The sequence below is a fragment of the Odocoileus virginianus genome, chromosome 4, assembly GCF_023699985.2.
Source record: "Odocoileus virginianus isolate 20LAN1187 ecotype Illinois chromosome 4, Ovbor_1.2, whole genome shotgun sequence".
NCBI classification, from domain to species: domain Eukaryota; kingdom Metazoa; phylum Chordata; class Mammalia; order Artiodactyla; family Cervidae; genus Odocoileus; species Odocoileus virginianus.
The window spans coordinates 33,972,554-33,992,047 of record NC_069677.1 but is presented as its reverse complement, the minus strand read 5'-3'; the positions used below and the strand labels follow the sequence as shown (position 1 = coordinate 33,992,047).

At 35.1% G+C, this 19,494-nt stretch overlaps 1 protein-coding gene across 2 annotated transcripts in view; it reads left to right on the top strand.

Annotated features, from left to right (window-relative positions):
- Window positions 1–19,494, top strand: part of NAALADL2 (N-acetylated alpha-linked acidic dipeptidase like 2) — a 1,503,552-nt gene that overhangs the window by 192,624 nt on the left and 1,291,434 nt on the right. The window contains exon 3 of one of the 2 annotated variants that reach the window (XM_070466388.1): window positions 1,169–1,297. The exons of the other annotated variant lie outside the window; for it this stretch is intronic. The gene's annotated coding sequence lies outside the window, so the exon portion shown is untranslated. The remainder of the gene's footprint in view (window positions 1–1,168; window positions 1,298–19,494) is intronic. 2 annotated transcript variants of the gene reach the window in all.

The window sequence follows — 19,494 nt, the reverse complement described above, 5'->3', positions numbered from 1 at the left end:
AGTAGTGGTTGTACAGAAATTATTACATTATTTACTTCAGTAGCCCTGTGTTTACTAAACGGAAACAGAGAATTGGAAGTAAGTTACAACCAATATTGGAAGCTACAGATTATCTTTATGATGTTCTTATAGTACATGTTTTATAATCAGGTCCCTTGGATTTCAGGTGGAATCTGCCAGTTCATAAAGCTAAATGTTTTCCTAATAGAAATTTTTGGATCCAGTTACATAATTTTCAGTTTCCCTGGGTAAGGAATTGATTCATATTTACTTTCTTTTACTTTTCGAAGAGGTGGGTTTATTTTTGGTTCTACTTTACACTCACCACTGGAAGAGCTCGTTATGACATGACATACTTTTGAGTGACTAATGATGTCTAGAGTGACTAATGACTGTTCTCATTTCCCGTAGATTCATCCCCCACATATGCTTAAGATCATTTATTGGTCAGTTTCTGTTTTCTTTAGGTTACATATTCTTTACTATATTAGTAGTGTTTTTAGACAAAAGAGTAAACAATGGTTCAGAAAAACTTTCTCAAAAGGTACTCAGCTCTACTAAACTTTAAAATTTGAACCTTATAATCCCTAACATACCTGTCACTCTAGTTCAAGGGGCTGATGAGAAGAAAACGGTCAGTAGGAAAAGTTGGAGCAACTGGATGAATATTGATTATTTCAACCATCTTTATGGCTATGATACTTTCTTTGAAGTAGTTCCTTTCCTAATGTAACCATTTTTTAAATCTCTCTCTGTTATGGCAATAGCAGAATATATTCTCCTCATCATGTTCCTCAAATGCTGACTAATCTTTGCTGTGGCTCTGATTGTGGTTTAAAAGCTTGAAAAGATAGAATTCAAGTGCATATATGTGGTGTATGTAGTGAGAAACTGAATTATTTTATTTTCAAAGTGGGCTAGAGAAAGTTGAAAAATAAAATAAACAAGGCTTAAATATATATTATAGAATGAGTGCGTGTATTAAATATGTATCATATGGTATATAAAGAATATTTGTAGTTTTTCACTGTTTTCTAATAAAGTCCCTACATAAGCTTAAATTTTATGCATACTTCATTTTCTTATCTCAGCAAATGTTTCGTGACATTCAGGTTACTGGTTATGAGGGAAAACAGGCAGTGACATCTGTCAACACATTGATTTCCAGGGTTGATACAGATGGTCTGAGCTGATCCCTGCTCTCCCTCACACCCCATTTGTGTGCCTTCCAAAGCTACCTGCTCATCTACATGGATGACCTTCTGAAAGAGGACCAGTCATGAAGGGTATTTAAAGGGTATATTCATTTGCTATAATTTCTAAACCTGTTCATTATTTAATCAAAGATCTATAAATCTGTAGAACAAATAGGCAAGCTTTGGTTAGGATGATTCTGTTTTCTAGAAGCAGTATAGAGAATTAGAGAGGTTTCAACTTGAGTCCATAAACCTGATTCAGTAGTTATTTGCTTTATAACTTCAGTAAAGCACTTTTGTATGTCTTTCAGTTTTGTGTTTTATTTTTTTTTACAAAATGGATTAATATTACATCAGGTGGTTGTTTGTAAAGATTAAGCACTTTTATTAAATTAACATTTTTAGTACTAATGATGGGCTACTGTCATAGGCTTTGGGGCTACAACCCTGAAGAAAATAGTGTAAATAAATCATAAATAATCACAATATCCTTGCCCTCTTGCTGATTACATTTATGTTGGGAGAGATAGGTAATAAACAAATACATTTGTAGAATGTATACAGTATCTGATAGTAATAAATGCTATGGGAAAAAGTAAAATGAAGGAAAGACAATAGACAGTATGAAGAAAGGAGTTGTTGTAGTCTTAAGGGAGGTGAGAAGGGAAAGCTTCACTGAGGTATCTTTAAACAAATAATTAAGGAGGCAGGGAGAGCCCCTAGTTATCAGGGAGAAGAACTATCACATTAAGTGTGATAAATTAGGTTAAAAAAATCTTAGCACAGATGCTGGCTCAAAATACAGCAGTGTTTAAGAGTATTTGCAAGTATTATTATTGTAAATAAATTAATCTTGGTTTTAAGAATTAAAAAAAATTTAATTGGGGGAAAATTGCTTTACAATGTTGTGTTGATTTCTGCCATACAACAATGCAAACCGGCCATAATTAAAGATCTTTTATGTGCAGCTGTGAGTTTCACTCTCATCACAGAAGTAGCCTGTGACTATGTGGATTGTGCCAGTATTTGGTTACTTTTCTTTTTTGTTATGTGAAAACATAACCCAAAGAATGAGTCATAATCTCAAAATCTTGTTGTCAGAAAGACAATTTAATTGTTTCAGGTGCATTTATTTTTCCCCAAATTGAAAACATAATTTTTAACATATTGGAATAGAAACTATCCTTTAGAACTTGATACAGAAACTGATAAAGCTGTTTTTCTTTTTCTTTTTTTTAAACTAGAAGAGTCTTTAAACACACTTGAAGCTTGTTTTTACCTCATTATAGAAAGAAAGCTAGAAGTAGATCAGCCTGAAACATTGACTTTTATCCATCTTGAATTTCATGGAGCATCCAGAATGATGCATCTTTCGCTTCAAATATTTATCCATCACTTTTAGACAAGTGGTGTATGAAGCAATAAATAACAGATAGCTAGAACAGGAGAAAACAATTTTTTAATGCCTTGTGCTTAAACTGTCACTCTGGCAGGAAGTAATAACTGAATGCTGCATTTATTTAGGGCAAGGTAATAGACTACTTCCTTATGGAGGCAAATTACTTTGGGACTGGCTCTCTTTCCCTCAGAAGCCAGGGTTTCCTCAGTGAAAGACTAGATTTGGAGGTTTGATTTGAAGTGATTGGCTACTGAATCCTCATGCTATACACACCAGAAACATGTTTCCTTTGAGACTCTGGTCATCATTTATCATTAAATAGAGAGTCTTGCCAAGTGCATGCTTTTCCATATGGTAGGCAGTGGGATGCTTGATAAAAGCAGAGACCTAGCGCTAGAATGATCTGTGTTTAACTCTGTTACTGGCTAGTATGATTCTAGATAAATTGCCCAGTGTTCTGGGACTCAGTTTCCTTGAATCCCAGAAAATTAGAAAGTACAAGTAGGCACACTAATTTAATTGAGTAACTGCAAGGCTTAAGTTAAATGATGGGTGTAATGATCTGGAACTTACATTTTGGTGTCAACAAATAAATATTTCTACTTACAGGTGATTTAAAGATCTTAAGTTACATAATGGCTTCCCTCGTAGTTTAGATGGTAAAGAATCTGCCTGCAATGCAGGAGACTCAAGTTTGATCCCTGGGTTGGGAAGATCCCCTGAAGAAGGAGATAGCAACTCATTCCAGTATTCTTACCTAGGAAATTCCATGAACAGAGGAGCCTAGTGGGCTAAGTCCTTGGAGTCTCAAAGAGTTGGACATGACTGAGCAACTAACACTTCTTTCACAAGTTGCATAATATATAGATGTTTAGCTGTTGATTTTTAGTAATAGATGGTATTTGTATATGTGTCATAGAAGCCTCCCAGGTAATATTAGTCCTGTTCCCTCTCTCCCTTTGAGTTTTACAAACCATAAATAGTTTATGATCCCAAAATATCATGTTATATTGAAGGCTTTGTATTAGCCTCCACCTGCACAAATCTTGTGTGTCAGTATTCTGTCTAGTTTTAAAATACTATCTGGTAAATATAAGAGAGCAGATTTGTAGAGGTGCATACTATTATGCATAGTAATAGTGCTGGTTGATGGTGTTTGGGTCTGCATGCCAACATTTTAAAATGCAGCTTCAATTCAGTTGAATAATTATACTTTGATGTATGAAAAGTCCATTATAGAATATGTTCTAGTTTCAAATATTCTTATTCATAATATTATTCATAATTTACTTGCTTTTGGATGGTAGTTATGATGGTTTCCCAATTGTAACTGCAAAATTCCTATTTTTCAAGGTGCTCATTAGTTTGGTCTATAAAGTAAGCCAAGTTGGACCAATAAATAGAAAATGAAATTAGCTGTGATTTTCACTTTTTAATTTCCTTATTATGGAAATATATTTTTAATAGGTGATTGAGTCTTACTTTTTTTACTTTTTACTCCTTATTAAAATCATTTTTACCATTTTTCTTGATTTAATGTGAACATATATTTGACAGTGTTTATAATGTGTGTGTCTGTACTCAGTTGTGTCCAACTCTTTGTGACCCTATGGACTGTAACCCACCAGGCTTCTCTGTCCATTGGATTCTCCAGGCTAGAATACTGGAGTGGGTTGCCATTTCCTCTTCCATGGGATCTTCCCAACCCAGAATCAAACCCATGTCTCCTGTTGCTCCTGCATTGGCAGATGGATACTTTACTACTAGTATTTCAGATTGTTACAGGATCACACAATATTTCTATATTTATTTGGGAATTTAATCACTTTTCAAGTTTTTAATTATCAGAATTTTATAAAATTAAACTATATTTTATTTCCTCTGTTTTTACTACCTTGATATCTTAAACAATATTGGCAAGAATATGACCTTGTTGCAAATTGTTTTTTCATATGCATGTCCTAGGAATCATTGATCTTTTGAACATGTAAACATTTGAAATTTTCTATATTAATTCTTTTGTGTATAATGGTATTCTAAGTCCAGTGCATGTTTTATTTCATGGCAATACACATTGAAGACCAGGTGTAAAATCATTGGCATCATGTGGAAACTGGATTGCAGTAATCCTATATCATAAACCTAAACTCTTAACTTCAGAATAATTAATAATTACCTGAATTGCAACTTTTAAATGCAAGATGACATTTCTTCTTTTCTGTAACTTTGAAAATGCCTCGCTAATAGTTATTTGAAATTTTTTAGCACTATCTGCTTATTTTATGTTATTAGCCATTAATTGGGTTTATTTAAACTAAATACTGTCTCTTTAGGAAGACTTACCAGGTGATAAAATTCTCAGATGAGATCTGAAAGAATGGATATTCAAAGACAAAGTGATCTAAATAATATCTCAGAATTCTGTTGCCATAAATTTATTTGATTTAAAATCATTTCTTTTACTGTCTATAATATAAATGCCATAACTAAAAAACAACCAGCACAATATTGAATTGCAAATGTTATTTTTTTCATGTTGAAGGCATTTTATTTTTATGTTAAAAAAAAAAAAAATAGCTGAAAAAAATACCCAAATGTTAAAAAAAAAGAAAACAGCAAGAAAACCAGTTTCTCAGCCTAAATAATCAAATGTCCATGGGATTTTCTAGACAAGAATACTGGAGTAGGCTGTAATTTCCTCCTCCAGGATATCTTCCCAACCCAGGGATCAAATCTGTGTCTCCTGCCTTGGTAAGTGGATACTTTAGCAGTGAGCCACTGGGGAAGCCCATTTCCAAGGATCAGTTCAGTTCAGTCATGCTGGACTCTTAGGTAGCACATGGACTGCAGCACACCAGGCTTCCCTGTCCATCACCAACTCCCCATGGACTGTAATTCCAAGGATAGAGAATAGTTAAATAATTTACAGCATATCTGCATGAAATGTGAAAGTCACTCAGTCATGTCTGACTCTGCGACCCCATGGACTATACAGTCCGTGGAATTCTCCATGCCAGAATACTGGAGTGGGTAGCCTTTCCCTTCCCCAGTGGATCTTCCCAACTGGGGAATGGAACTGGGATCTCCTGCATTGCAGGCAGATTCTTTACCAGCTGAGCCAACAGGGAAACTCAAGAATACTGGAGTGGGTAGTCTATCTCTTCTCCAGTGGATCTTCCCAACCCAGGAATCGAACTGGGGTCTCTTGCATTGCAGGCAGATTCTTTAGCAGCTGAGCCACAGGGAAGCTCAAGAGTACTGGAGTGGGTAGCCTTTCCCTTCTCCAGTGGATCTTCCCAACCCAGGAATGGAACCAGGGTCTCCTGCATTGCAGGCAGATTCTTTACTAACTGCACTACCAGGGAAGCCCCATATCCACATAGGGAACTTAAAAATTTTAATATTTTATGAGATTAGTTCATGTGTGTGCTTAGTCATATCCAGCTCCTTGTGACCCCATGGTCTGTAGCCTGCCAGGCTCCACTGTCTATGACATTTTCCAGGCAAGAATACTGGAGTGGGTTGCCATTTCCTCCTCCAAGGGATGTTCCCGATCCAAGAATTGAACCCAAGTCTCCTGCACCTCTTGCACTGGTAGGCAGATTCCTTGCCACTAGTGCCACCTGGGAAGCCCTCATGAGGTTAGTTTATGACAGAGGAAGTGCTCACAATATAATGGTATGTTAAAAATACAAAACTATATACTCACTTTGATCTCAGTTTTGATTTATAGAAATATATGTGCATGCACATATGTATGTATCTTATATGTGTGTTTATTTCAGGATTTAATAATAAAGCTGAGTGTTGTTTGATTTCCTTTGCCAATGCTATTTTTATTTTTTCAGATCATATATGGCCTTGTTGCAAAGTATTTTATACACATTTCCAAATGTTTGTAATCTTTTGAACACATAAATGTTTCATCTTGGTGATTCTCTTATAAGTAGTATGTCAGAAACAATCAAAATGAGTAGTTTTTGTAAAATTACTAAACATTCAAAGTACTCATATTTCTTTAAGATAAAGAAATAAGTATCAGTCAAGTATATATTAATGTACTAAGTTGTGTTTTCAAATGGTATCATAGTAGCAATGTGATAATTGAATTTCGCACCTTCCAACAGGCTGCCTTTTATTGCTGTGAACATAGAATCTAAATAAAAATATTTGCTCTGGTTTTGCTTATTAAACTATACAATGTAAACTTATTGCATGATTTTAATCACAATGGAAAGGTTTTAGAACCTTTCTGCTTGTCCTTCATTCAGTAGATAATTATGAATGTCCAGTTTATATCAAGAACTTTGATAGGCTCTGGAGACAAAAAGAATAAGAAAATTTTTTTTAATGTTGTGAAGAAATAATTTAGTAAAGAACAATTTTGTTCTATAGTGCTTCATAGTTAATATAATAGAAGTACATATAAGAAGCTATGGGACAAAGGACCCTAACTCTGAGTGGGGTTGTCAAGGAAGGCTAAAAAGAGTGAGGCATCTGATCTAAGGCTGGAAGTGAAGTGAAGTGAAAGGTACTCAGTTATGTTCGACTCATTACAACCCCATTGGCTATTCAGTCTATGGAATTCTCCAGAATACTGGAGTGGGTAGCCTTTCCCTTCTCCAGGGGATCTCCCCAACCTAGGGATCGAACCCAGGTCTTCTGCATTGCAGGTGGATTCTTTACCAGCTGAGCCACAAGGGTCTGGGGCTAGAGATAAGAGTTAAAGAGGAAGGAAGAAGGTAAAGGGCATTTCTACACAGAAAATGACAGGAACCAAATTATGACTATGACACTAGGAGAGATTACAGATGGAAGATCAGTCTTTTAAAAAAGCTGTTATTACTTTGTTAACAGTATCAGCATAAACAATTAAGGAGACTGTGAGAATATCAAATTACAGACTTATTAAAGGTAACTATAAAAATATGCTTTTGCATATTAACACAATTTTCGGAAATGTTAGTGAAAGAATTTGTTCCACATGAATGATTTTTCTAATAAACATTTAGGATGGGGCAGGTTAATTTATTCATGCTTGATAAAAATATCTTTTAGTACGTTTGCTTCATTAAGCATGGTTTTTCCTCCTCTGTCCATTTTGCTTCTTTTGGAGATTTGGGGATTGCTCTGATTATGAAACATCTGTTTTTGCCCTCTGCTGTGATACAGTCATGTCTTCCTATACTATTTAGATACTTGGCAACTTTTGTCTTTTTTTTTTTAACTGGCTTTGGCTTCCATGGTATTTCAGACAGGAAAGAATTGGCCAACAAGGTGGGAGACCCTGGTTGGATCCCTGGGTCAGGAAGACTCCCTGGAGAAGGAAATGGCAAGGCACTTCAGCATTCTTGTTTGGAGAATCCTATGGACAGAGGAGACTGGTGGGCTACAGTCCATGGGGTCGCAAAGAGTAGGCCATGAGTGAGAGACTAACATTTTACTTTTTTTCACTTTCACTTTACTGGCTTCAGATTGTTCTTTTTGCCTTTTCTTTTTTTCCTTCTGATAAGGAGTCCTGTACCTATTTCCAAAAGTTCTTCAATTGACTTTGGAATTTTGACAATTCTTAAGGCTAGTTAAAATTCACATTATTTCACTTCCATCTTGAGCTTATGTTAGGTAAGTGGTTTTCAGAAGTCCTGAAGTATATGTAGTTAATGTCCCTCCATACCTCTCAGACTGTCCTTTTATAGGCTGTTCTCAAGGTTGGCTTGTTACTTGTAACTTTAAAATTGTGTCAGTGTAGGAAGAGATTGGTATACAGTTTGATTTAGTCTAAAAGTGTCAAAATGTCAAGGCCCTGGAGCACATCTCTATCATGGGTCCCCATCAGTGTTGCCTGGATGATACTGAAATCTTGGCTTTCAAACCCCATTCTTAGTCCCTGCCCTTATCTGCCTCTCATGTAGGCAAATGTGTCCTGCATTGTACTCAACAGAAAAGGGAGAATTAGTTCCTCTTTAGCATTGCCTCAGAGGAGGGATTCATAGCATCTCCAAGCCTCAAAGGCTGTGTAGTCCCAGGGAGGCCTGGTAGAATGCACCTGAGAAGCTTATCACCTGCTAGCTATGATATCTCTTAATAGACAGTGCCCCCCAGATTATTTTTATATGCCTGATCAGTACACCAAACCAGAGGAGACTTGAAGGCTGGGCTTCTCATTTCCCTTGCCCACTTAGACTTGGGAATGGGGACCAGCTGGCCAAACCAAGCCAGTAGGGGTGTCAGGACTCCATTCAAGAGCAAGATCCTTTAAAGAGCCTATAAAGTGGCCACCTAGCTGGGTGTCTGGCTCTGAGCATATCCCTTACCTTTAGTTTTCCTGATGCCAGGGCCAGGCCTCTGGGTTTGTATATATTGGACTTGGTTTACATCTCTGAGGCACAGGAAGGCCTTGGCATTGCTTACACTAAAGATCTGTAGAAATTCAGTGTATAGAGGAAGACATTCAGCTGTTGAGAACTGGGACTCTGGGTTTAAATTCTAAGAAATCACCTGAGGAGGAGCTCTTCAAAAATGCACGCTGATGTATACCACATGAAGCTCATCTTCTAGGCTCTCCAAGTCTGGGTCACCTGCCACGTGTACTATAGACTCCTTGTGTTTTATCCTCCTATTCCCTGGGTTAAGAACCATTTTCAGATTGCTTGAGAAAAGTAATCAGCTGGTTTCAATTAAAAAAGACATGTATACTATGTGACTCTGGAATATAGCTAGCATTTCACTGTCTTGAAAATATAGTTTTCAGGAGAGAAAGTGTTAATGATATTGCTCACTCATTCCTCATTTATGCAGAGATTCTTGTAATGCCAGACACTGTTTTCAGTCCACAGAGCAAATTCTCTGTGGACTGAAAATGATCTCTTTCCTAGAGATTATATTCTAGTGTCAATGGGACAGCTGTGCAGATATTGTTAAAGAAGAACAGTATACAAATAAGCAAATAGGTAATTAAGATAATCATGGAAACTGACATAATTTGAAGGAAAAGAGAAAATGACCACAGTGTTGACTTTGGAATATTAGAAATTTGTTGTATAATGATTCTGTTTCCTTGCTATGGACTGCCTTTGGAGATACTATTAAGGGTCATACATAATAAAAATAAAAAAGCAGCTTCAAGTGCTTCACATCGAAAGCTTATAATATCAAATTTCTATTTAGCTGCAACAGTAAAGTCACAGAAGGCATAATGATTGTAGGACTTGAATTTAACAGCAGTTAAGGCAAATGGAATACATAATAAGAATACATGGAAAGAAGACAGGACCAGGATTGGAAAGATGCTGTATTTCTTTTATTCTGTGACAAACAGTAGAGACTTCCATTTTGCTCTGTTTATGGAAATGTATTAAATTGATGGTTACCATCATATTAGTTCATGATACAGTTCTATTTTGTTCTGTTTCAAATTTGTTCTAGTTTTAACCAAAGAGATCCACTTAAAATGATCTTAATAAACTTGAGTGAATGAAAGCATGCAGTTGGGAAGGTTTAAGTCTAAGAAGAAACATATATGAGTCCACAATGACTGCAGCTCAAGAAAAACAGTATGAACTGCTTTGGGGAAGGTTAATTGCTAGAATAGGAGACCTCTGTAATATCCCCCAAGTGGATCTTGTATATAATGACTTTTCTGTCCTCTATGGGATACAGCTAGAATTTTTAAAACTCTATCTGTTGTTTGTAAGCAAGATTGACTGAGATACTTGTGTTTCTCAGACTTACTACACGTCTGCAAAAAGATAATGGAACAAATGGCACCCATAAATTCTCTGTTGAAAATACTTCTTGGTTTAAATTTTTATGCTTGCTTGAAAGATTGTGTTTGCAGGTTAAATTTCTAAAAGAGATGACAGGAGACCTGAAGAGTTGGGACTGGACATCCTGATGGGACCACTTTCTTTGCCATTAGGAAATTAGTGGAAGGATGTGAATGCCTTCTCTCACACCCTGCCACACTCATAGAGGCTGGTTTATAAAGCAAGAAGCCCTTGGTCATTCCTGGACTGAAAAGAGAGCAGCTCCAGCTCCAGGGCCAAGTTCATGCTGATAAAGAGCTGAGTGCTGGGCAGCACGTCGGAAGAGTGCAGGGGTAATCTAGATTTAAGTGAGAGCCACGCAAAGGAAGGAATACCTGAAGAATAGAGCGCATTTCAAGGGTTTCCCAGGTGGTGCAGTGGTAAAGAATCTGCCTGCCAATGCAGGAGATGCAGGTCCAAGCCCTGGGTCAGGAAGATCCCCTGGAGAAGGACATAGAAACCCACTCCAGTATTCTTGCCTTGAAAACTCCATGGATAGAGAAGCCTGGTGGGTTATAGTCCACGGGGTAACAGAGTTGGGTGTGGAAGCACTGAGAGCACACTTCAGGCTCTTGTGTCTTGTGATTTTGACTCTGTGGTGAAAAACAGCTGATGCAGTGTGGTTAAAACAGCCCCTAAGATATTTGTGGTCGTAGTCTAGTGGCCTTAATGCTACACTAAGCTAGACTAAGTGACCTTAACGCTAGCTCAGTGGAGTTTGAGCTTTGTATTAACAGGCGAAAGGCCAGAAAAATTGAAACTTTTGTTCATGTTGTTTTGATTATAAGAATGACTTGCTCAGAGTTGTGTATGAAGAAAATGTATTTGCTGTTTATGTGAAAATGGGTTCAGAGAAGAAGCTTCAGAGTCTATGCCCATGTAATTGGTAATGTTTTCCCCTTATAAAGATAGTTATATACTTTAGAACTTTTGACGTTAACTTGTTTTTATACATTTTTAAGACATATATTGGAAGATCTTGGATCAACTTAAACATGTTTTTCTGGTAAGGACATAATCTGTTAAATAAGTGTGTTTTTCAGTATCAGCCTAAGTGAGTTTCAACTTTATATGCTGTGACTGGAATATATAATTCATGCATATATTAAAGAATTACAGTTTAGGATGGATTCATAATGATATTGCCATCAAATTTTATGGATCAGTGGAGATTGTTAGAGTTTCTGGAATCATGCTGTGTTCTTATAAGGGCCTTAGGTGTACAATGAATATATTATTTCTTTTTGCTAACCATAAGACCCTAGATAGTGAATGAAAGACAGTGAATGCTTTCATGTTATGTTACTCTGGGCATAATCTTAGAAAGATTTCCAATTCCTAAATGTGTTTATTTCTTAATGAGAGAGATTATGGTATCTCCACAGCTCTGAAAGATCAGCTTCTGTCAACAGTCAGCTAAGACCACACACCAAGGAAAAAAGTAAAGAGGTTCCCAGTGAGGTTTATGATCAGAATTACTGGGGAGTTAAAAAAAATATTCTTGAGTAGGACTCTTCAAAAATTCTGATTCTGTAATCCCTATGTGGCCTCAGACTCTGTATTTTTCAAATAAGTTCAGGTTTGAGAACCACAGCAATATTGTGTGATTGGGAAATATACAATAGAAATAGAAATGCAATAGAAAATAAAAGGTAGGAATTTTGCCTTTCATTTTGCTTTCTGGTGTGGTCAAAGGAACACATTAAAAATTAAATGATACTTTCAAAGCTAGTGAATGATGAATTAAAATTAATATAAACAAAACAATACATTAGAAGAGCAAGTCAAGTATTCTTTTTTAATTTCTTCTTAAATCATAGAAAAATATATATGACATAAAATTTGCCATTTTAGCTATTTGGGGGTGTGCTATTCTGTGATATTAAATATATTTGCATTTCTGTGAAATCACCGCCACCATCCATCTCAAGAATTTTTCATATCCCATAACTGAACTTTTTAAGCAGTAACTTTCAATTCCCTCTTCCCCATCTCCTGACACCACCATCCTAGTTTCTGTATGTGTAAATTTATTCTAGCCCTTCATTTGAGTATAATCATACATTATTTGTCCTTTTGTGTCTGGCTTATTTTACATAGCATATTGCCTTCAAATTTCAGCCATATCATAAACATGTTTCACAGCTTCGTTACTTTTTATGACTGAATAATATTCTGCCATATCTATATATACAACACTTTGTTGATCCAGTGATGGGACATTTGGGTTGTTTCTAGCTTTTGGCTATTGTGAATAATGCTCCTAAAAGATTGGCATACAAATATCTGTTGGAGCCCTGCTTTCAGTTCTTTTGAAGTGGATTTGCTGGATTATATGGCAATTATGTATTTAATCTTTTGAGGAACTACCATACTATTTTCCATATCTTCTGCACCATTTTATATTCCTGCTAGCAGTGCACATAGCAAACCAAACATTCTTACCTTTCCAATCACTTGTCAATCTTTGGCAGAAATTGCCTTTTGACTCTCTTCTATTTTTTTTTCCTACTAAAATATCCTGGTATAGTGTTTACTACACACTAACCACATCACAAAGGCTAAAAACTAACAGGCAGTTAATTATTGTTGGCTTATCTTCACTCAGATGCATTATATTTATGTGGTTATAAATCACAGAGTGTAATAATTTAGTCTGGGACATTGACTTGGAGTCAAATAGGATTCTAAACCAAATAGAAGTGAATTTAACCCATCACTTTTCAATTACAACAGTTCCAAAATAATATATGTGTGGCAGCATTTTTGCATTAATGTTGATACTTCTCCTAGTAACTTTTAAACATTACCTATATATATCATTAAATATTGTTTACATGTATGAAATAATTTTGTGTGGAATTACCAATAACCATGAAAAATGTTGTAGTGTTAAAAGCTATAGAAATATGAGAAATATTTTCGGTTATTCTGACAAGCTGAAAACCTAGTTGTATCTATAAAGAAGTCAGCATCATCATCTGCTTTTGCTGTTGTGGCTCCAAGAAGACTCAAACATAAGTTTAATATTCAATCTCAGTAACTATTTTTCATTTTAGCAACCTGATTGTCTGCATGCTTGTTAAGATAAGTAACTGAGGAATCTGGAGTCACTAATCATTTTTTGGGTGAAGTAGAGTATATACATATACATGTGTATATATGTACATATATAAAGAATGAATGGGTCCTTGACATAATGAATAAAATAAAATAAATCATATAGATATTTATTTCTAAAATCTATTCTTTCCCTTGGTTACCAACTCTGGATTAAACTGGAATGTGTAGGCTTAAAAGGAGAAACAAGCCTTCAGGACCAATCTCACATGTCGGTAGTTTGGCTTTGAATTTCAGAATTTGTGTTCTGAATGTATAATCGTGAAAAATGTCATTAGTTTACCATTTGTGTAAACACTTGTATGTTTCATTAAAAAATTATGTGTAGCATTAAAAAATGCAAGATACTTGAATTAAGCTTTAGTTTTTCTTAATTCATGAATAAATATACAAAATGCATTGAAGACAAAATATAGCAAAATCAATATAATTTTGGGGTTTATTTTACAAAATAAGATTTGATATTGTCACTATAAGAATTTGCTAGCAGAAGAAATTAAATAGGATATAAAAATGGTTTTCTCTTAAAAAAGTACTTCTTCCTATTTTTAATAAGTAAATGAAAGATAAACATTAGTGTGTAGTATATCTTACTTGTAAATAATGATAATGAAGCACATGTCAGTCATTGAATCCTGTCATCTTTAGGGGTTTTTATTTCAACTCACATAATTTATACTGCCTTCAAAATGGGCTCATAAATCTTTAGAGATTTTTTTCAATATCCACTATTTATATAAGGATCTATGACTGTTATCAGTTTTTTTAGGGAATTTATTCACCCCTGAAGACAATGGAAACAGTTTGAAAAGCAATTGCTTGGAAAGCACTGGGGCTTTGGGATCTGAAAAGACTTGGGTTGTAATTCTGTCTCTGCCATTCACTTAATAGGGTGTGAGACAATGATCAAGTTACTTCACCTTCCTTAGTTTCGTTTATCTCAGTTGTAAACTAATGTTACAATATGTATAGGGTTAAGGCAAGGATTCAGTCATTTGATATGTAAGTCTGCTCAAGATAGGCACTCAAAATGGTAATTATTATGGCTAATAAAGATAAACACAACAGTAAGCTGCTTGCATCCTAGCATTCAATATGTTTTAATGGTACACCTAATAGAAATCTATCATAGTAAACTATGGAGAACATGAAAAACATCTTTTTTATGTCTGAAAATTTTGAAGTTATGATCATGCTTGTCAAAACTTGGTAGAGATCCTTAGGAAAAAAGTGTAAGAGATTTGTTGTTATATGAAATTAAAGGGTTCACTCTAGCAATGGAGTTTGATCAAATTAATAAAGTCCATTAAGTAAATGAGGTACCCCAGTGAGATGTATTCAGTTATGAAAAAATTGACCAATGGAAAATCTATTTTTGTATAGAAATATAATTATATATGACAGCATAGTATTTTTGCATATTGTTTATGATAGTATGAATATAATATCAAATATCTTTAGCACAAGACATGATGGATTCAGACTTGGGTTACCATTATCATCATCAGGCAAGATAAAGTTAATAAGAGATATGGAACCCTAAAGGAGGAAAGCACACAACTGAAATTTGCACCTATATGTTGTGAATAGAAATGATTTTTTGAAAATTTATTCAGAAATAGAAGGTTCCCATTTTAAAAACTGAATACACACACACACTCATATCCAAAGGTGAATTTGAAATAAAAATAAGAACAATAAAGAATATAAAAATACATTTACAAGAAAAAATTTTTACTATAAAATTTTAGGTAAGAGTGATATTTAGATTTTAATTCTGTAATTCTTTATTATAGCATTTCTTTAAGCTTAGTTACTTTTCCTTAAGAAACTTTACAATTAAATGTGTTTAAGATATATTATTAAATTGCTTAGTCACTTAGTCATGTATAACTCTTTTGTGACCCCATGGACTGCAGCCCGCCAGGCTCCTCTGTCCATGGAATTTCCCAGGCAAGAATACTGGAGTGGATTTCCATTTCCTTTTCCAGGGGATCTTCCCAACCCAGGGATTGAACCTGAATCTCCTGCATTGGAAGGAGGGTTCTTTACCACTGAACCATCAGGGAAGCCCTATATTTTTAATACTTCATGCATAAGACAAATATTTATTATATAGATAAGTTTGGTATAATTAATGAAAATACTATATATGCTGCCTGCTCTTTTATTTTAATGAAGTGATTTGATTAAATTACTTTAGCACAGGTGGATTGACCAAAAATAATGTGAAGTCTGATGATCTACTCTCTGCTTGCTTCTAAGTTTTATCAGTTTTTAATTGTACATCTAAGACACTGTTAACCTTTGTAGTTTCTTTTCTTGCCTATTAATCTAAGGAGTTTCAATTTTGTTTAGAATATATCACAGTTTAAAGATGATTGCTATTTAACCTATTAAAACTAATAATAAAATAAAAATAGTACTTTATATACACGTGGCTTTCATGGCCTTTGAAGTTCACAAAGCCTTTTCATATATAATTTCATTTCCTTCCCACAGTCACCCTGTGATGTGGCAAGGGATTACTTTCACAGCTTTATAGGTGATGAAATTGAGACTCCATGAGAATAGATTACTTGCTCAAGGTTTCACTGTTAGTAATTACCAAAATTGAGATTTGGATTCATTACTGAAAATGGATTGTGCCTAGCAGATTTTACACAATCAGTTGCTTGCAGTGGCCCCACAGTGAACATAAACCGGTGAAGCGAATTGAGTCTCAGACACTGAGGAGTGAGTGATGTGGTTACTGGGAAGTACAGGCTCTGTTTGGAGGGAGCCACAGCATTTGGGTGTAATGTTTTGTTGTCTTGAGCAACTCTGGGTACAGCACTGCCAGACATTTGATTTCTTAAGAGAAGCTCAAATTCAAATGTTATATGACACCTTTGTTATAAATGGCAACTAATTTGAAAGTTGACGAAAAGTGGCCTAAGTGAGACAAATCCAAGGGCTGATGTTGCTATCAACTTAAAACGTGTAGTGTATCTTTCATTTTTAGATGGAAAGCGTGTACGTGGGGAACCTCACATATGGCTCTGTGTAAGGTGAAAGAGATATCACTCTAAATCCTACTCTCTAGGATTGATCCCGCATTTATAACTCAAGCAGGTATTTAGACAATCTTTGTCTCTTGATTTCCTTGATAAACTACTTACTCTTTCGTTTTCTCAATCAAATGTGTTGCATGCCAACCTTGTACCTGGTACTGTAACACAAAGATGAATATTACATACTATTTTCCTTCAAGTCTTAGCCCAAAACATTCTAGTCATCAATAAACTTCAATAAATGGGCATTGGAAGCAAAATAGAAAGCTGCATAGTGAAAGTAATGTTTGCCAGTGTTTCTCATGTAAAATCAAATATCATTTAACACAATAGTTAAAGGGTGCCATGTGGATGTATAGATTCATGTGTATGAGTAAATAAAAATTTACTCTAACATGTATTTCATGATTCCTATAACTCTTCCTCATATAGACCCCTTAAAATAAAAGTTATTTATTAAAAAAAAAAACACAAAAACCACATTTCTAGTATAGTACTGTCTTGTTCCTAGGCAGATAAAACTGCTATAAGGAATATTTCTACTTAAAAATAATGTGGATTTTCAGAATCTATGTATTTTTATACTCATACTGTTTTTTTTTTTTTCATTTTTGATACCACAGGCTTTGTAGACTTTCACACACATAATTTATTCAAAGATTTATTTGCTTTTTGAAAATAATAAGTATGAAATATATAATAGGTTAAAAGTTAAAAATGTGTATATTTAACTCTTGTATGTTTATATCTGTAGAGATCACGCACACGTGTGTATATGTGTGTCTGTATGGACTGAAAAAGAGAGAGAGAGAAGAAAGGAGAGAGGGAAGGATAAAGAAAGCGTTTTATATCATTTGATGAATTGCTCTGAGTCCAGTAATGAAAACCTGTGATTGTATTTCTCTGTTGCCCTTCTGCCAGAGAGTTCAGAGCCTAATTTGATATATGGTCTTAGTAACTATGTTAGCATACTTGTACTTTTCCTTAGTCCTTATTTTCTATATATAGTAAATATATATATATACATCTATTATATATATGTGTGTGTGTGTGTATATATATATGTGTGTGTGTGTCTTCATCCTTGTATATAAAGGTATATATATAACTTTTAATATGCCTTTCAATTGCCTGCATATGCATACCAGACAGACATATAGTTTCTGATTGTTTTTGTCTTGTTTTAAGTATATTATATTCTTAGTGGAAATAGGTTACAGAGACAGAGGGAAAGAATAGCAGAGAAATAAATCCCCAAAAACCTTCAGACACACATACACATACACTCACATACACACGTGGCTGAGTGGAGTATAAACTAGCCCAGCTGTTCTCATGTGACAGAGTAAGTTCATTTTCGAGCTGAGGATGAGACCTAGGGTGCCTATTTCTTATATCTTTGTTGGCATAAATAGGACATTGCTTTAGATAGAATACAACTTTTATTCCTCTTTGGCAAGACTTTATCCATTTCTATCTTATATGTGAAAATATTTCTTGCACATTTTCAGATACTTTGAGATATATTATAAACCAATAGATGAAGGAAATTTATAAATCTTATACAATAAAGCTGACTGTTTTAGTGTAAGTGGCCAGTCAGTAGTAACAGTGATGATACAAGGCATTTTTTGACTTTTTTTCTTCATCCAGTGTAATGAACTGAACCTTCTGATAGGGGAGAAATATGGTCCAGGGATTGGTGGGGGTGGAACTTTAACATTAATATAAAGGTACCTTCTACTGATAAGAACCTGTTTGTGTGTATCCTTGTCTTTGAAATTGCTGTAAGGGACTTTGAATGCCTATAATTTTTTTAAAATATATATATAAATTTAATTATTTTAATTGGAGGCTAATTACTTTACAATATTGTAGTGGTTTTTTGGCATACATTGACATGAATCAGCCATGGGTGTACATGTGTTCCCCATCCTGAACCCCCTCCCACCTCCCTCCCCATCCCATCCCTCTGGGTCATCCCAGTCCACCAGCCCTGAGCACCGTCTCATGCATCGAACCTGGACTGGTGATTCATTTCACACATGATAATATACATGTTGTTTTGAGACAATATTATTTAAGATGTTCCAGGAAAAGTTGATCATATAAGTGTGCAAAACACTGTATACCTGTTTTGTCGCATGTGTAAGCATTAAAGACTTTTTAAAGAGTAAAAGTCAGCTGTGAAGTTTGGAATTTCTTTTGAGAAAATTGTCTTCATTTTCAGGATGATTATAACCACAGATGGGTACTCATGGTCATAGTAGTCAGCTATTGCTAAAGAAAAGAATTCATGTTATAGGACGTATGAGTAGACTCCTGGTTATTTATAGATAAATTAGCAATGCAAAATATGGGAAGATACTGCCACCAAGAAATTAAAAGATGCTTGCCCTTTGGAAGGAAAGCTATGACAAACCTAGACTGTATTGAAAAGCAGAGACAGCACTTGGTCGACAAAGGTCCGTATAGTCAGAGCTATGGTTTTTCCAATAGTCATGTATGGGTGTGAGAGTGGAACCATAAAAAATGCTGAATGCCAAAAAATTGATGCTTTTGAATTGTGTGCTGGAGAAGACTCTTGAGAGTCCCTTAGGCTGCAAGGAGATCAAACCAGTCAATCCTAAAGAAAATCAACACTGAATATTTATTAGAAGGACTGATGCTAAACCTGAAGCCCCAATACTTTGGCCACTTGATGTGAAGAACTAATTCATTGAAAAAAAAAAACAAAACTGATGCTGGAAAAGACTGAAGGCAAAAGGATAAGGGGGCAGCAGAGGATGAGATGGTTGGTTGGCATCATTGACTCAATGGACATGGATTTGAACAAACTCCTTGAGTTAATGGAGGATAGAGGAGCCTGTCACGTTGCAGGGCCTGGGGTTGCAAAGAGTCAGACACAACTTAGCAAATGA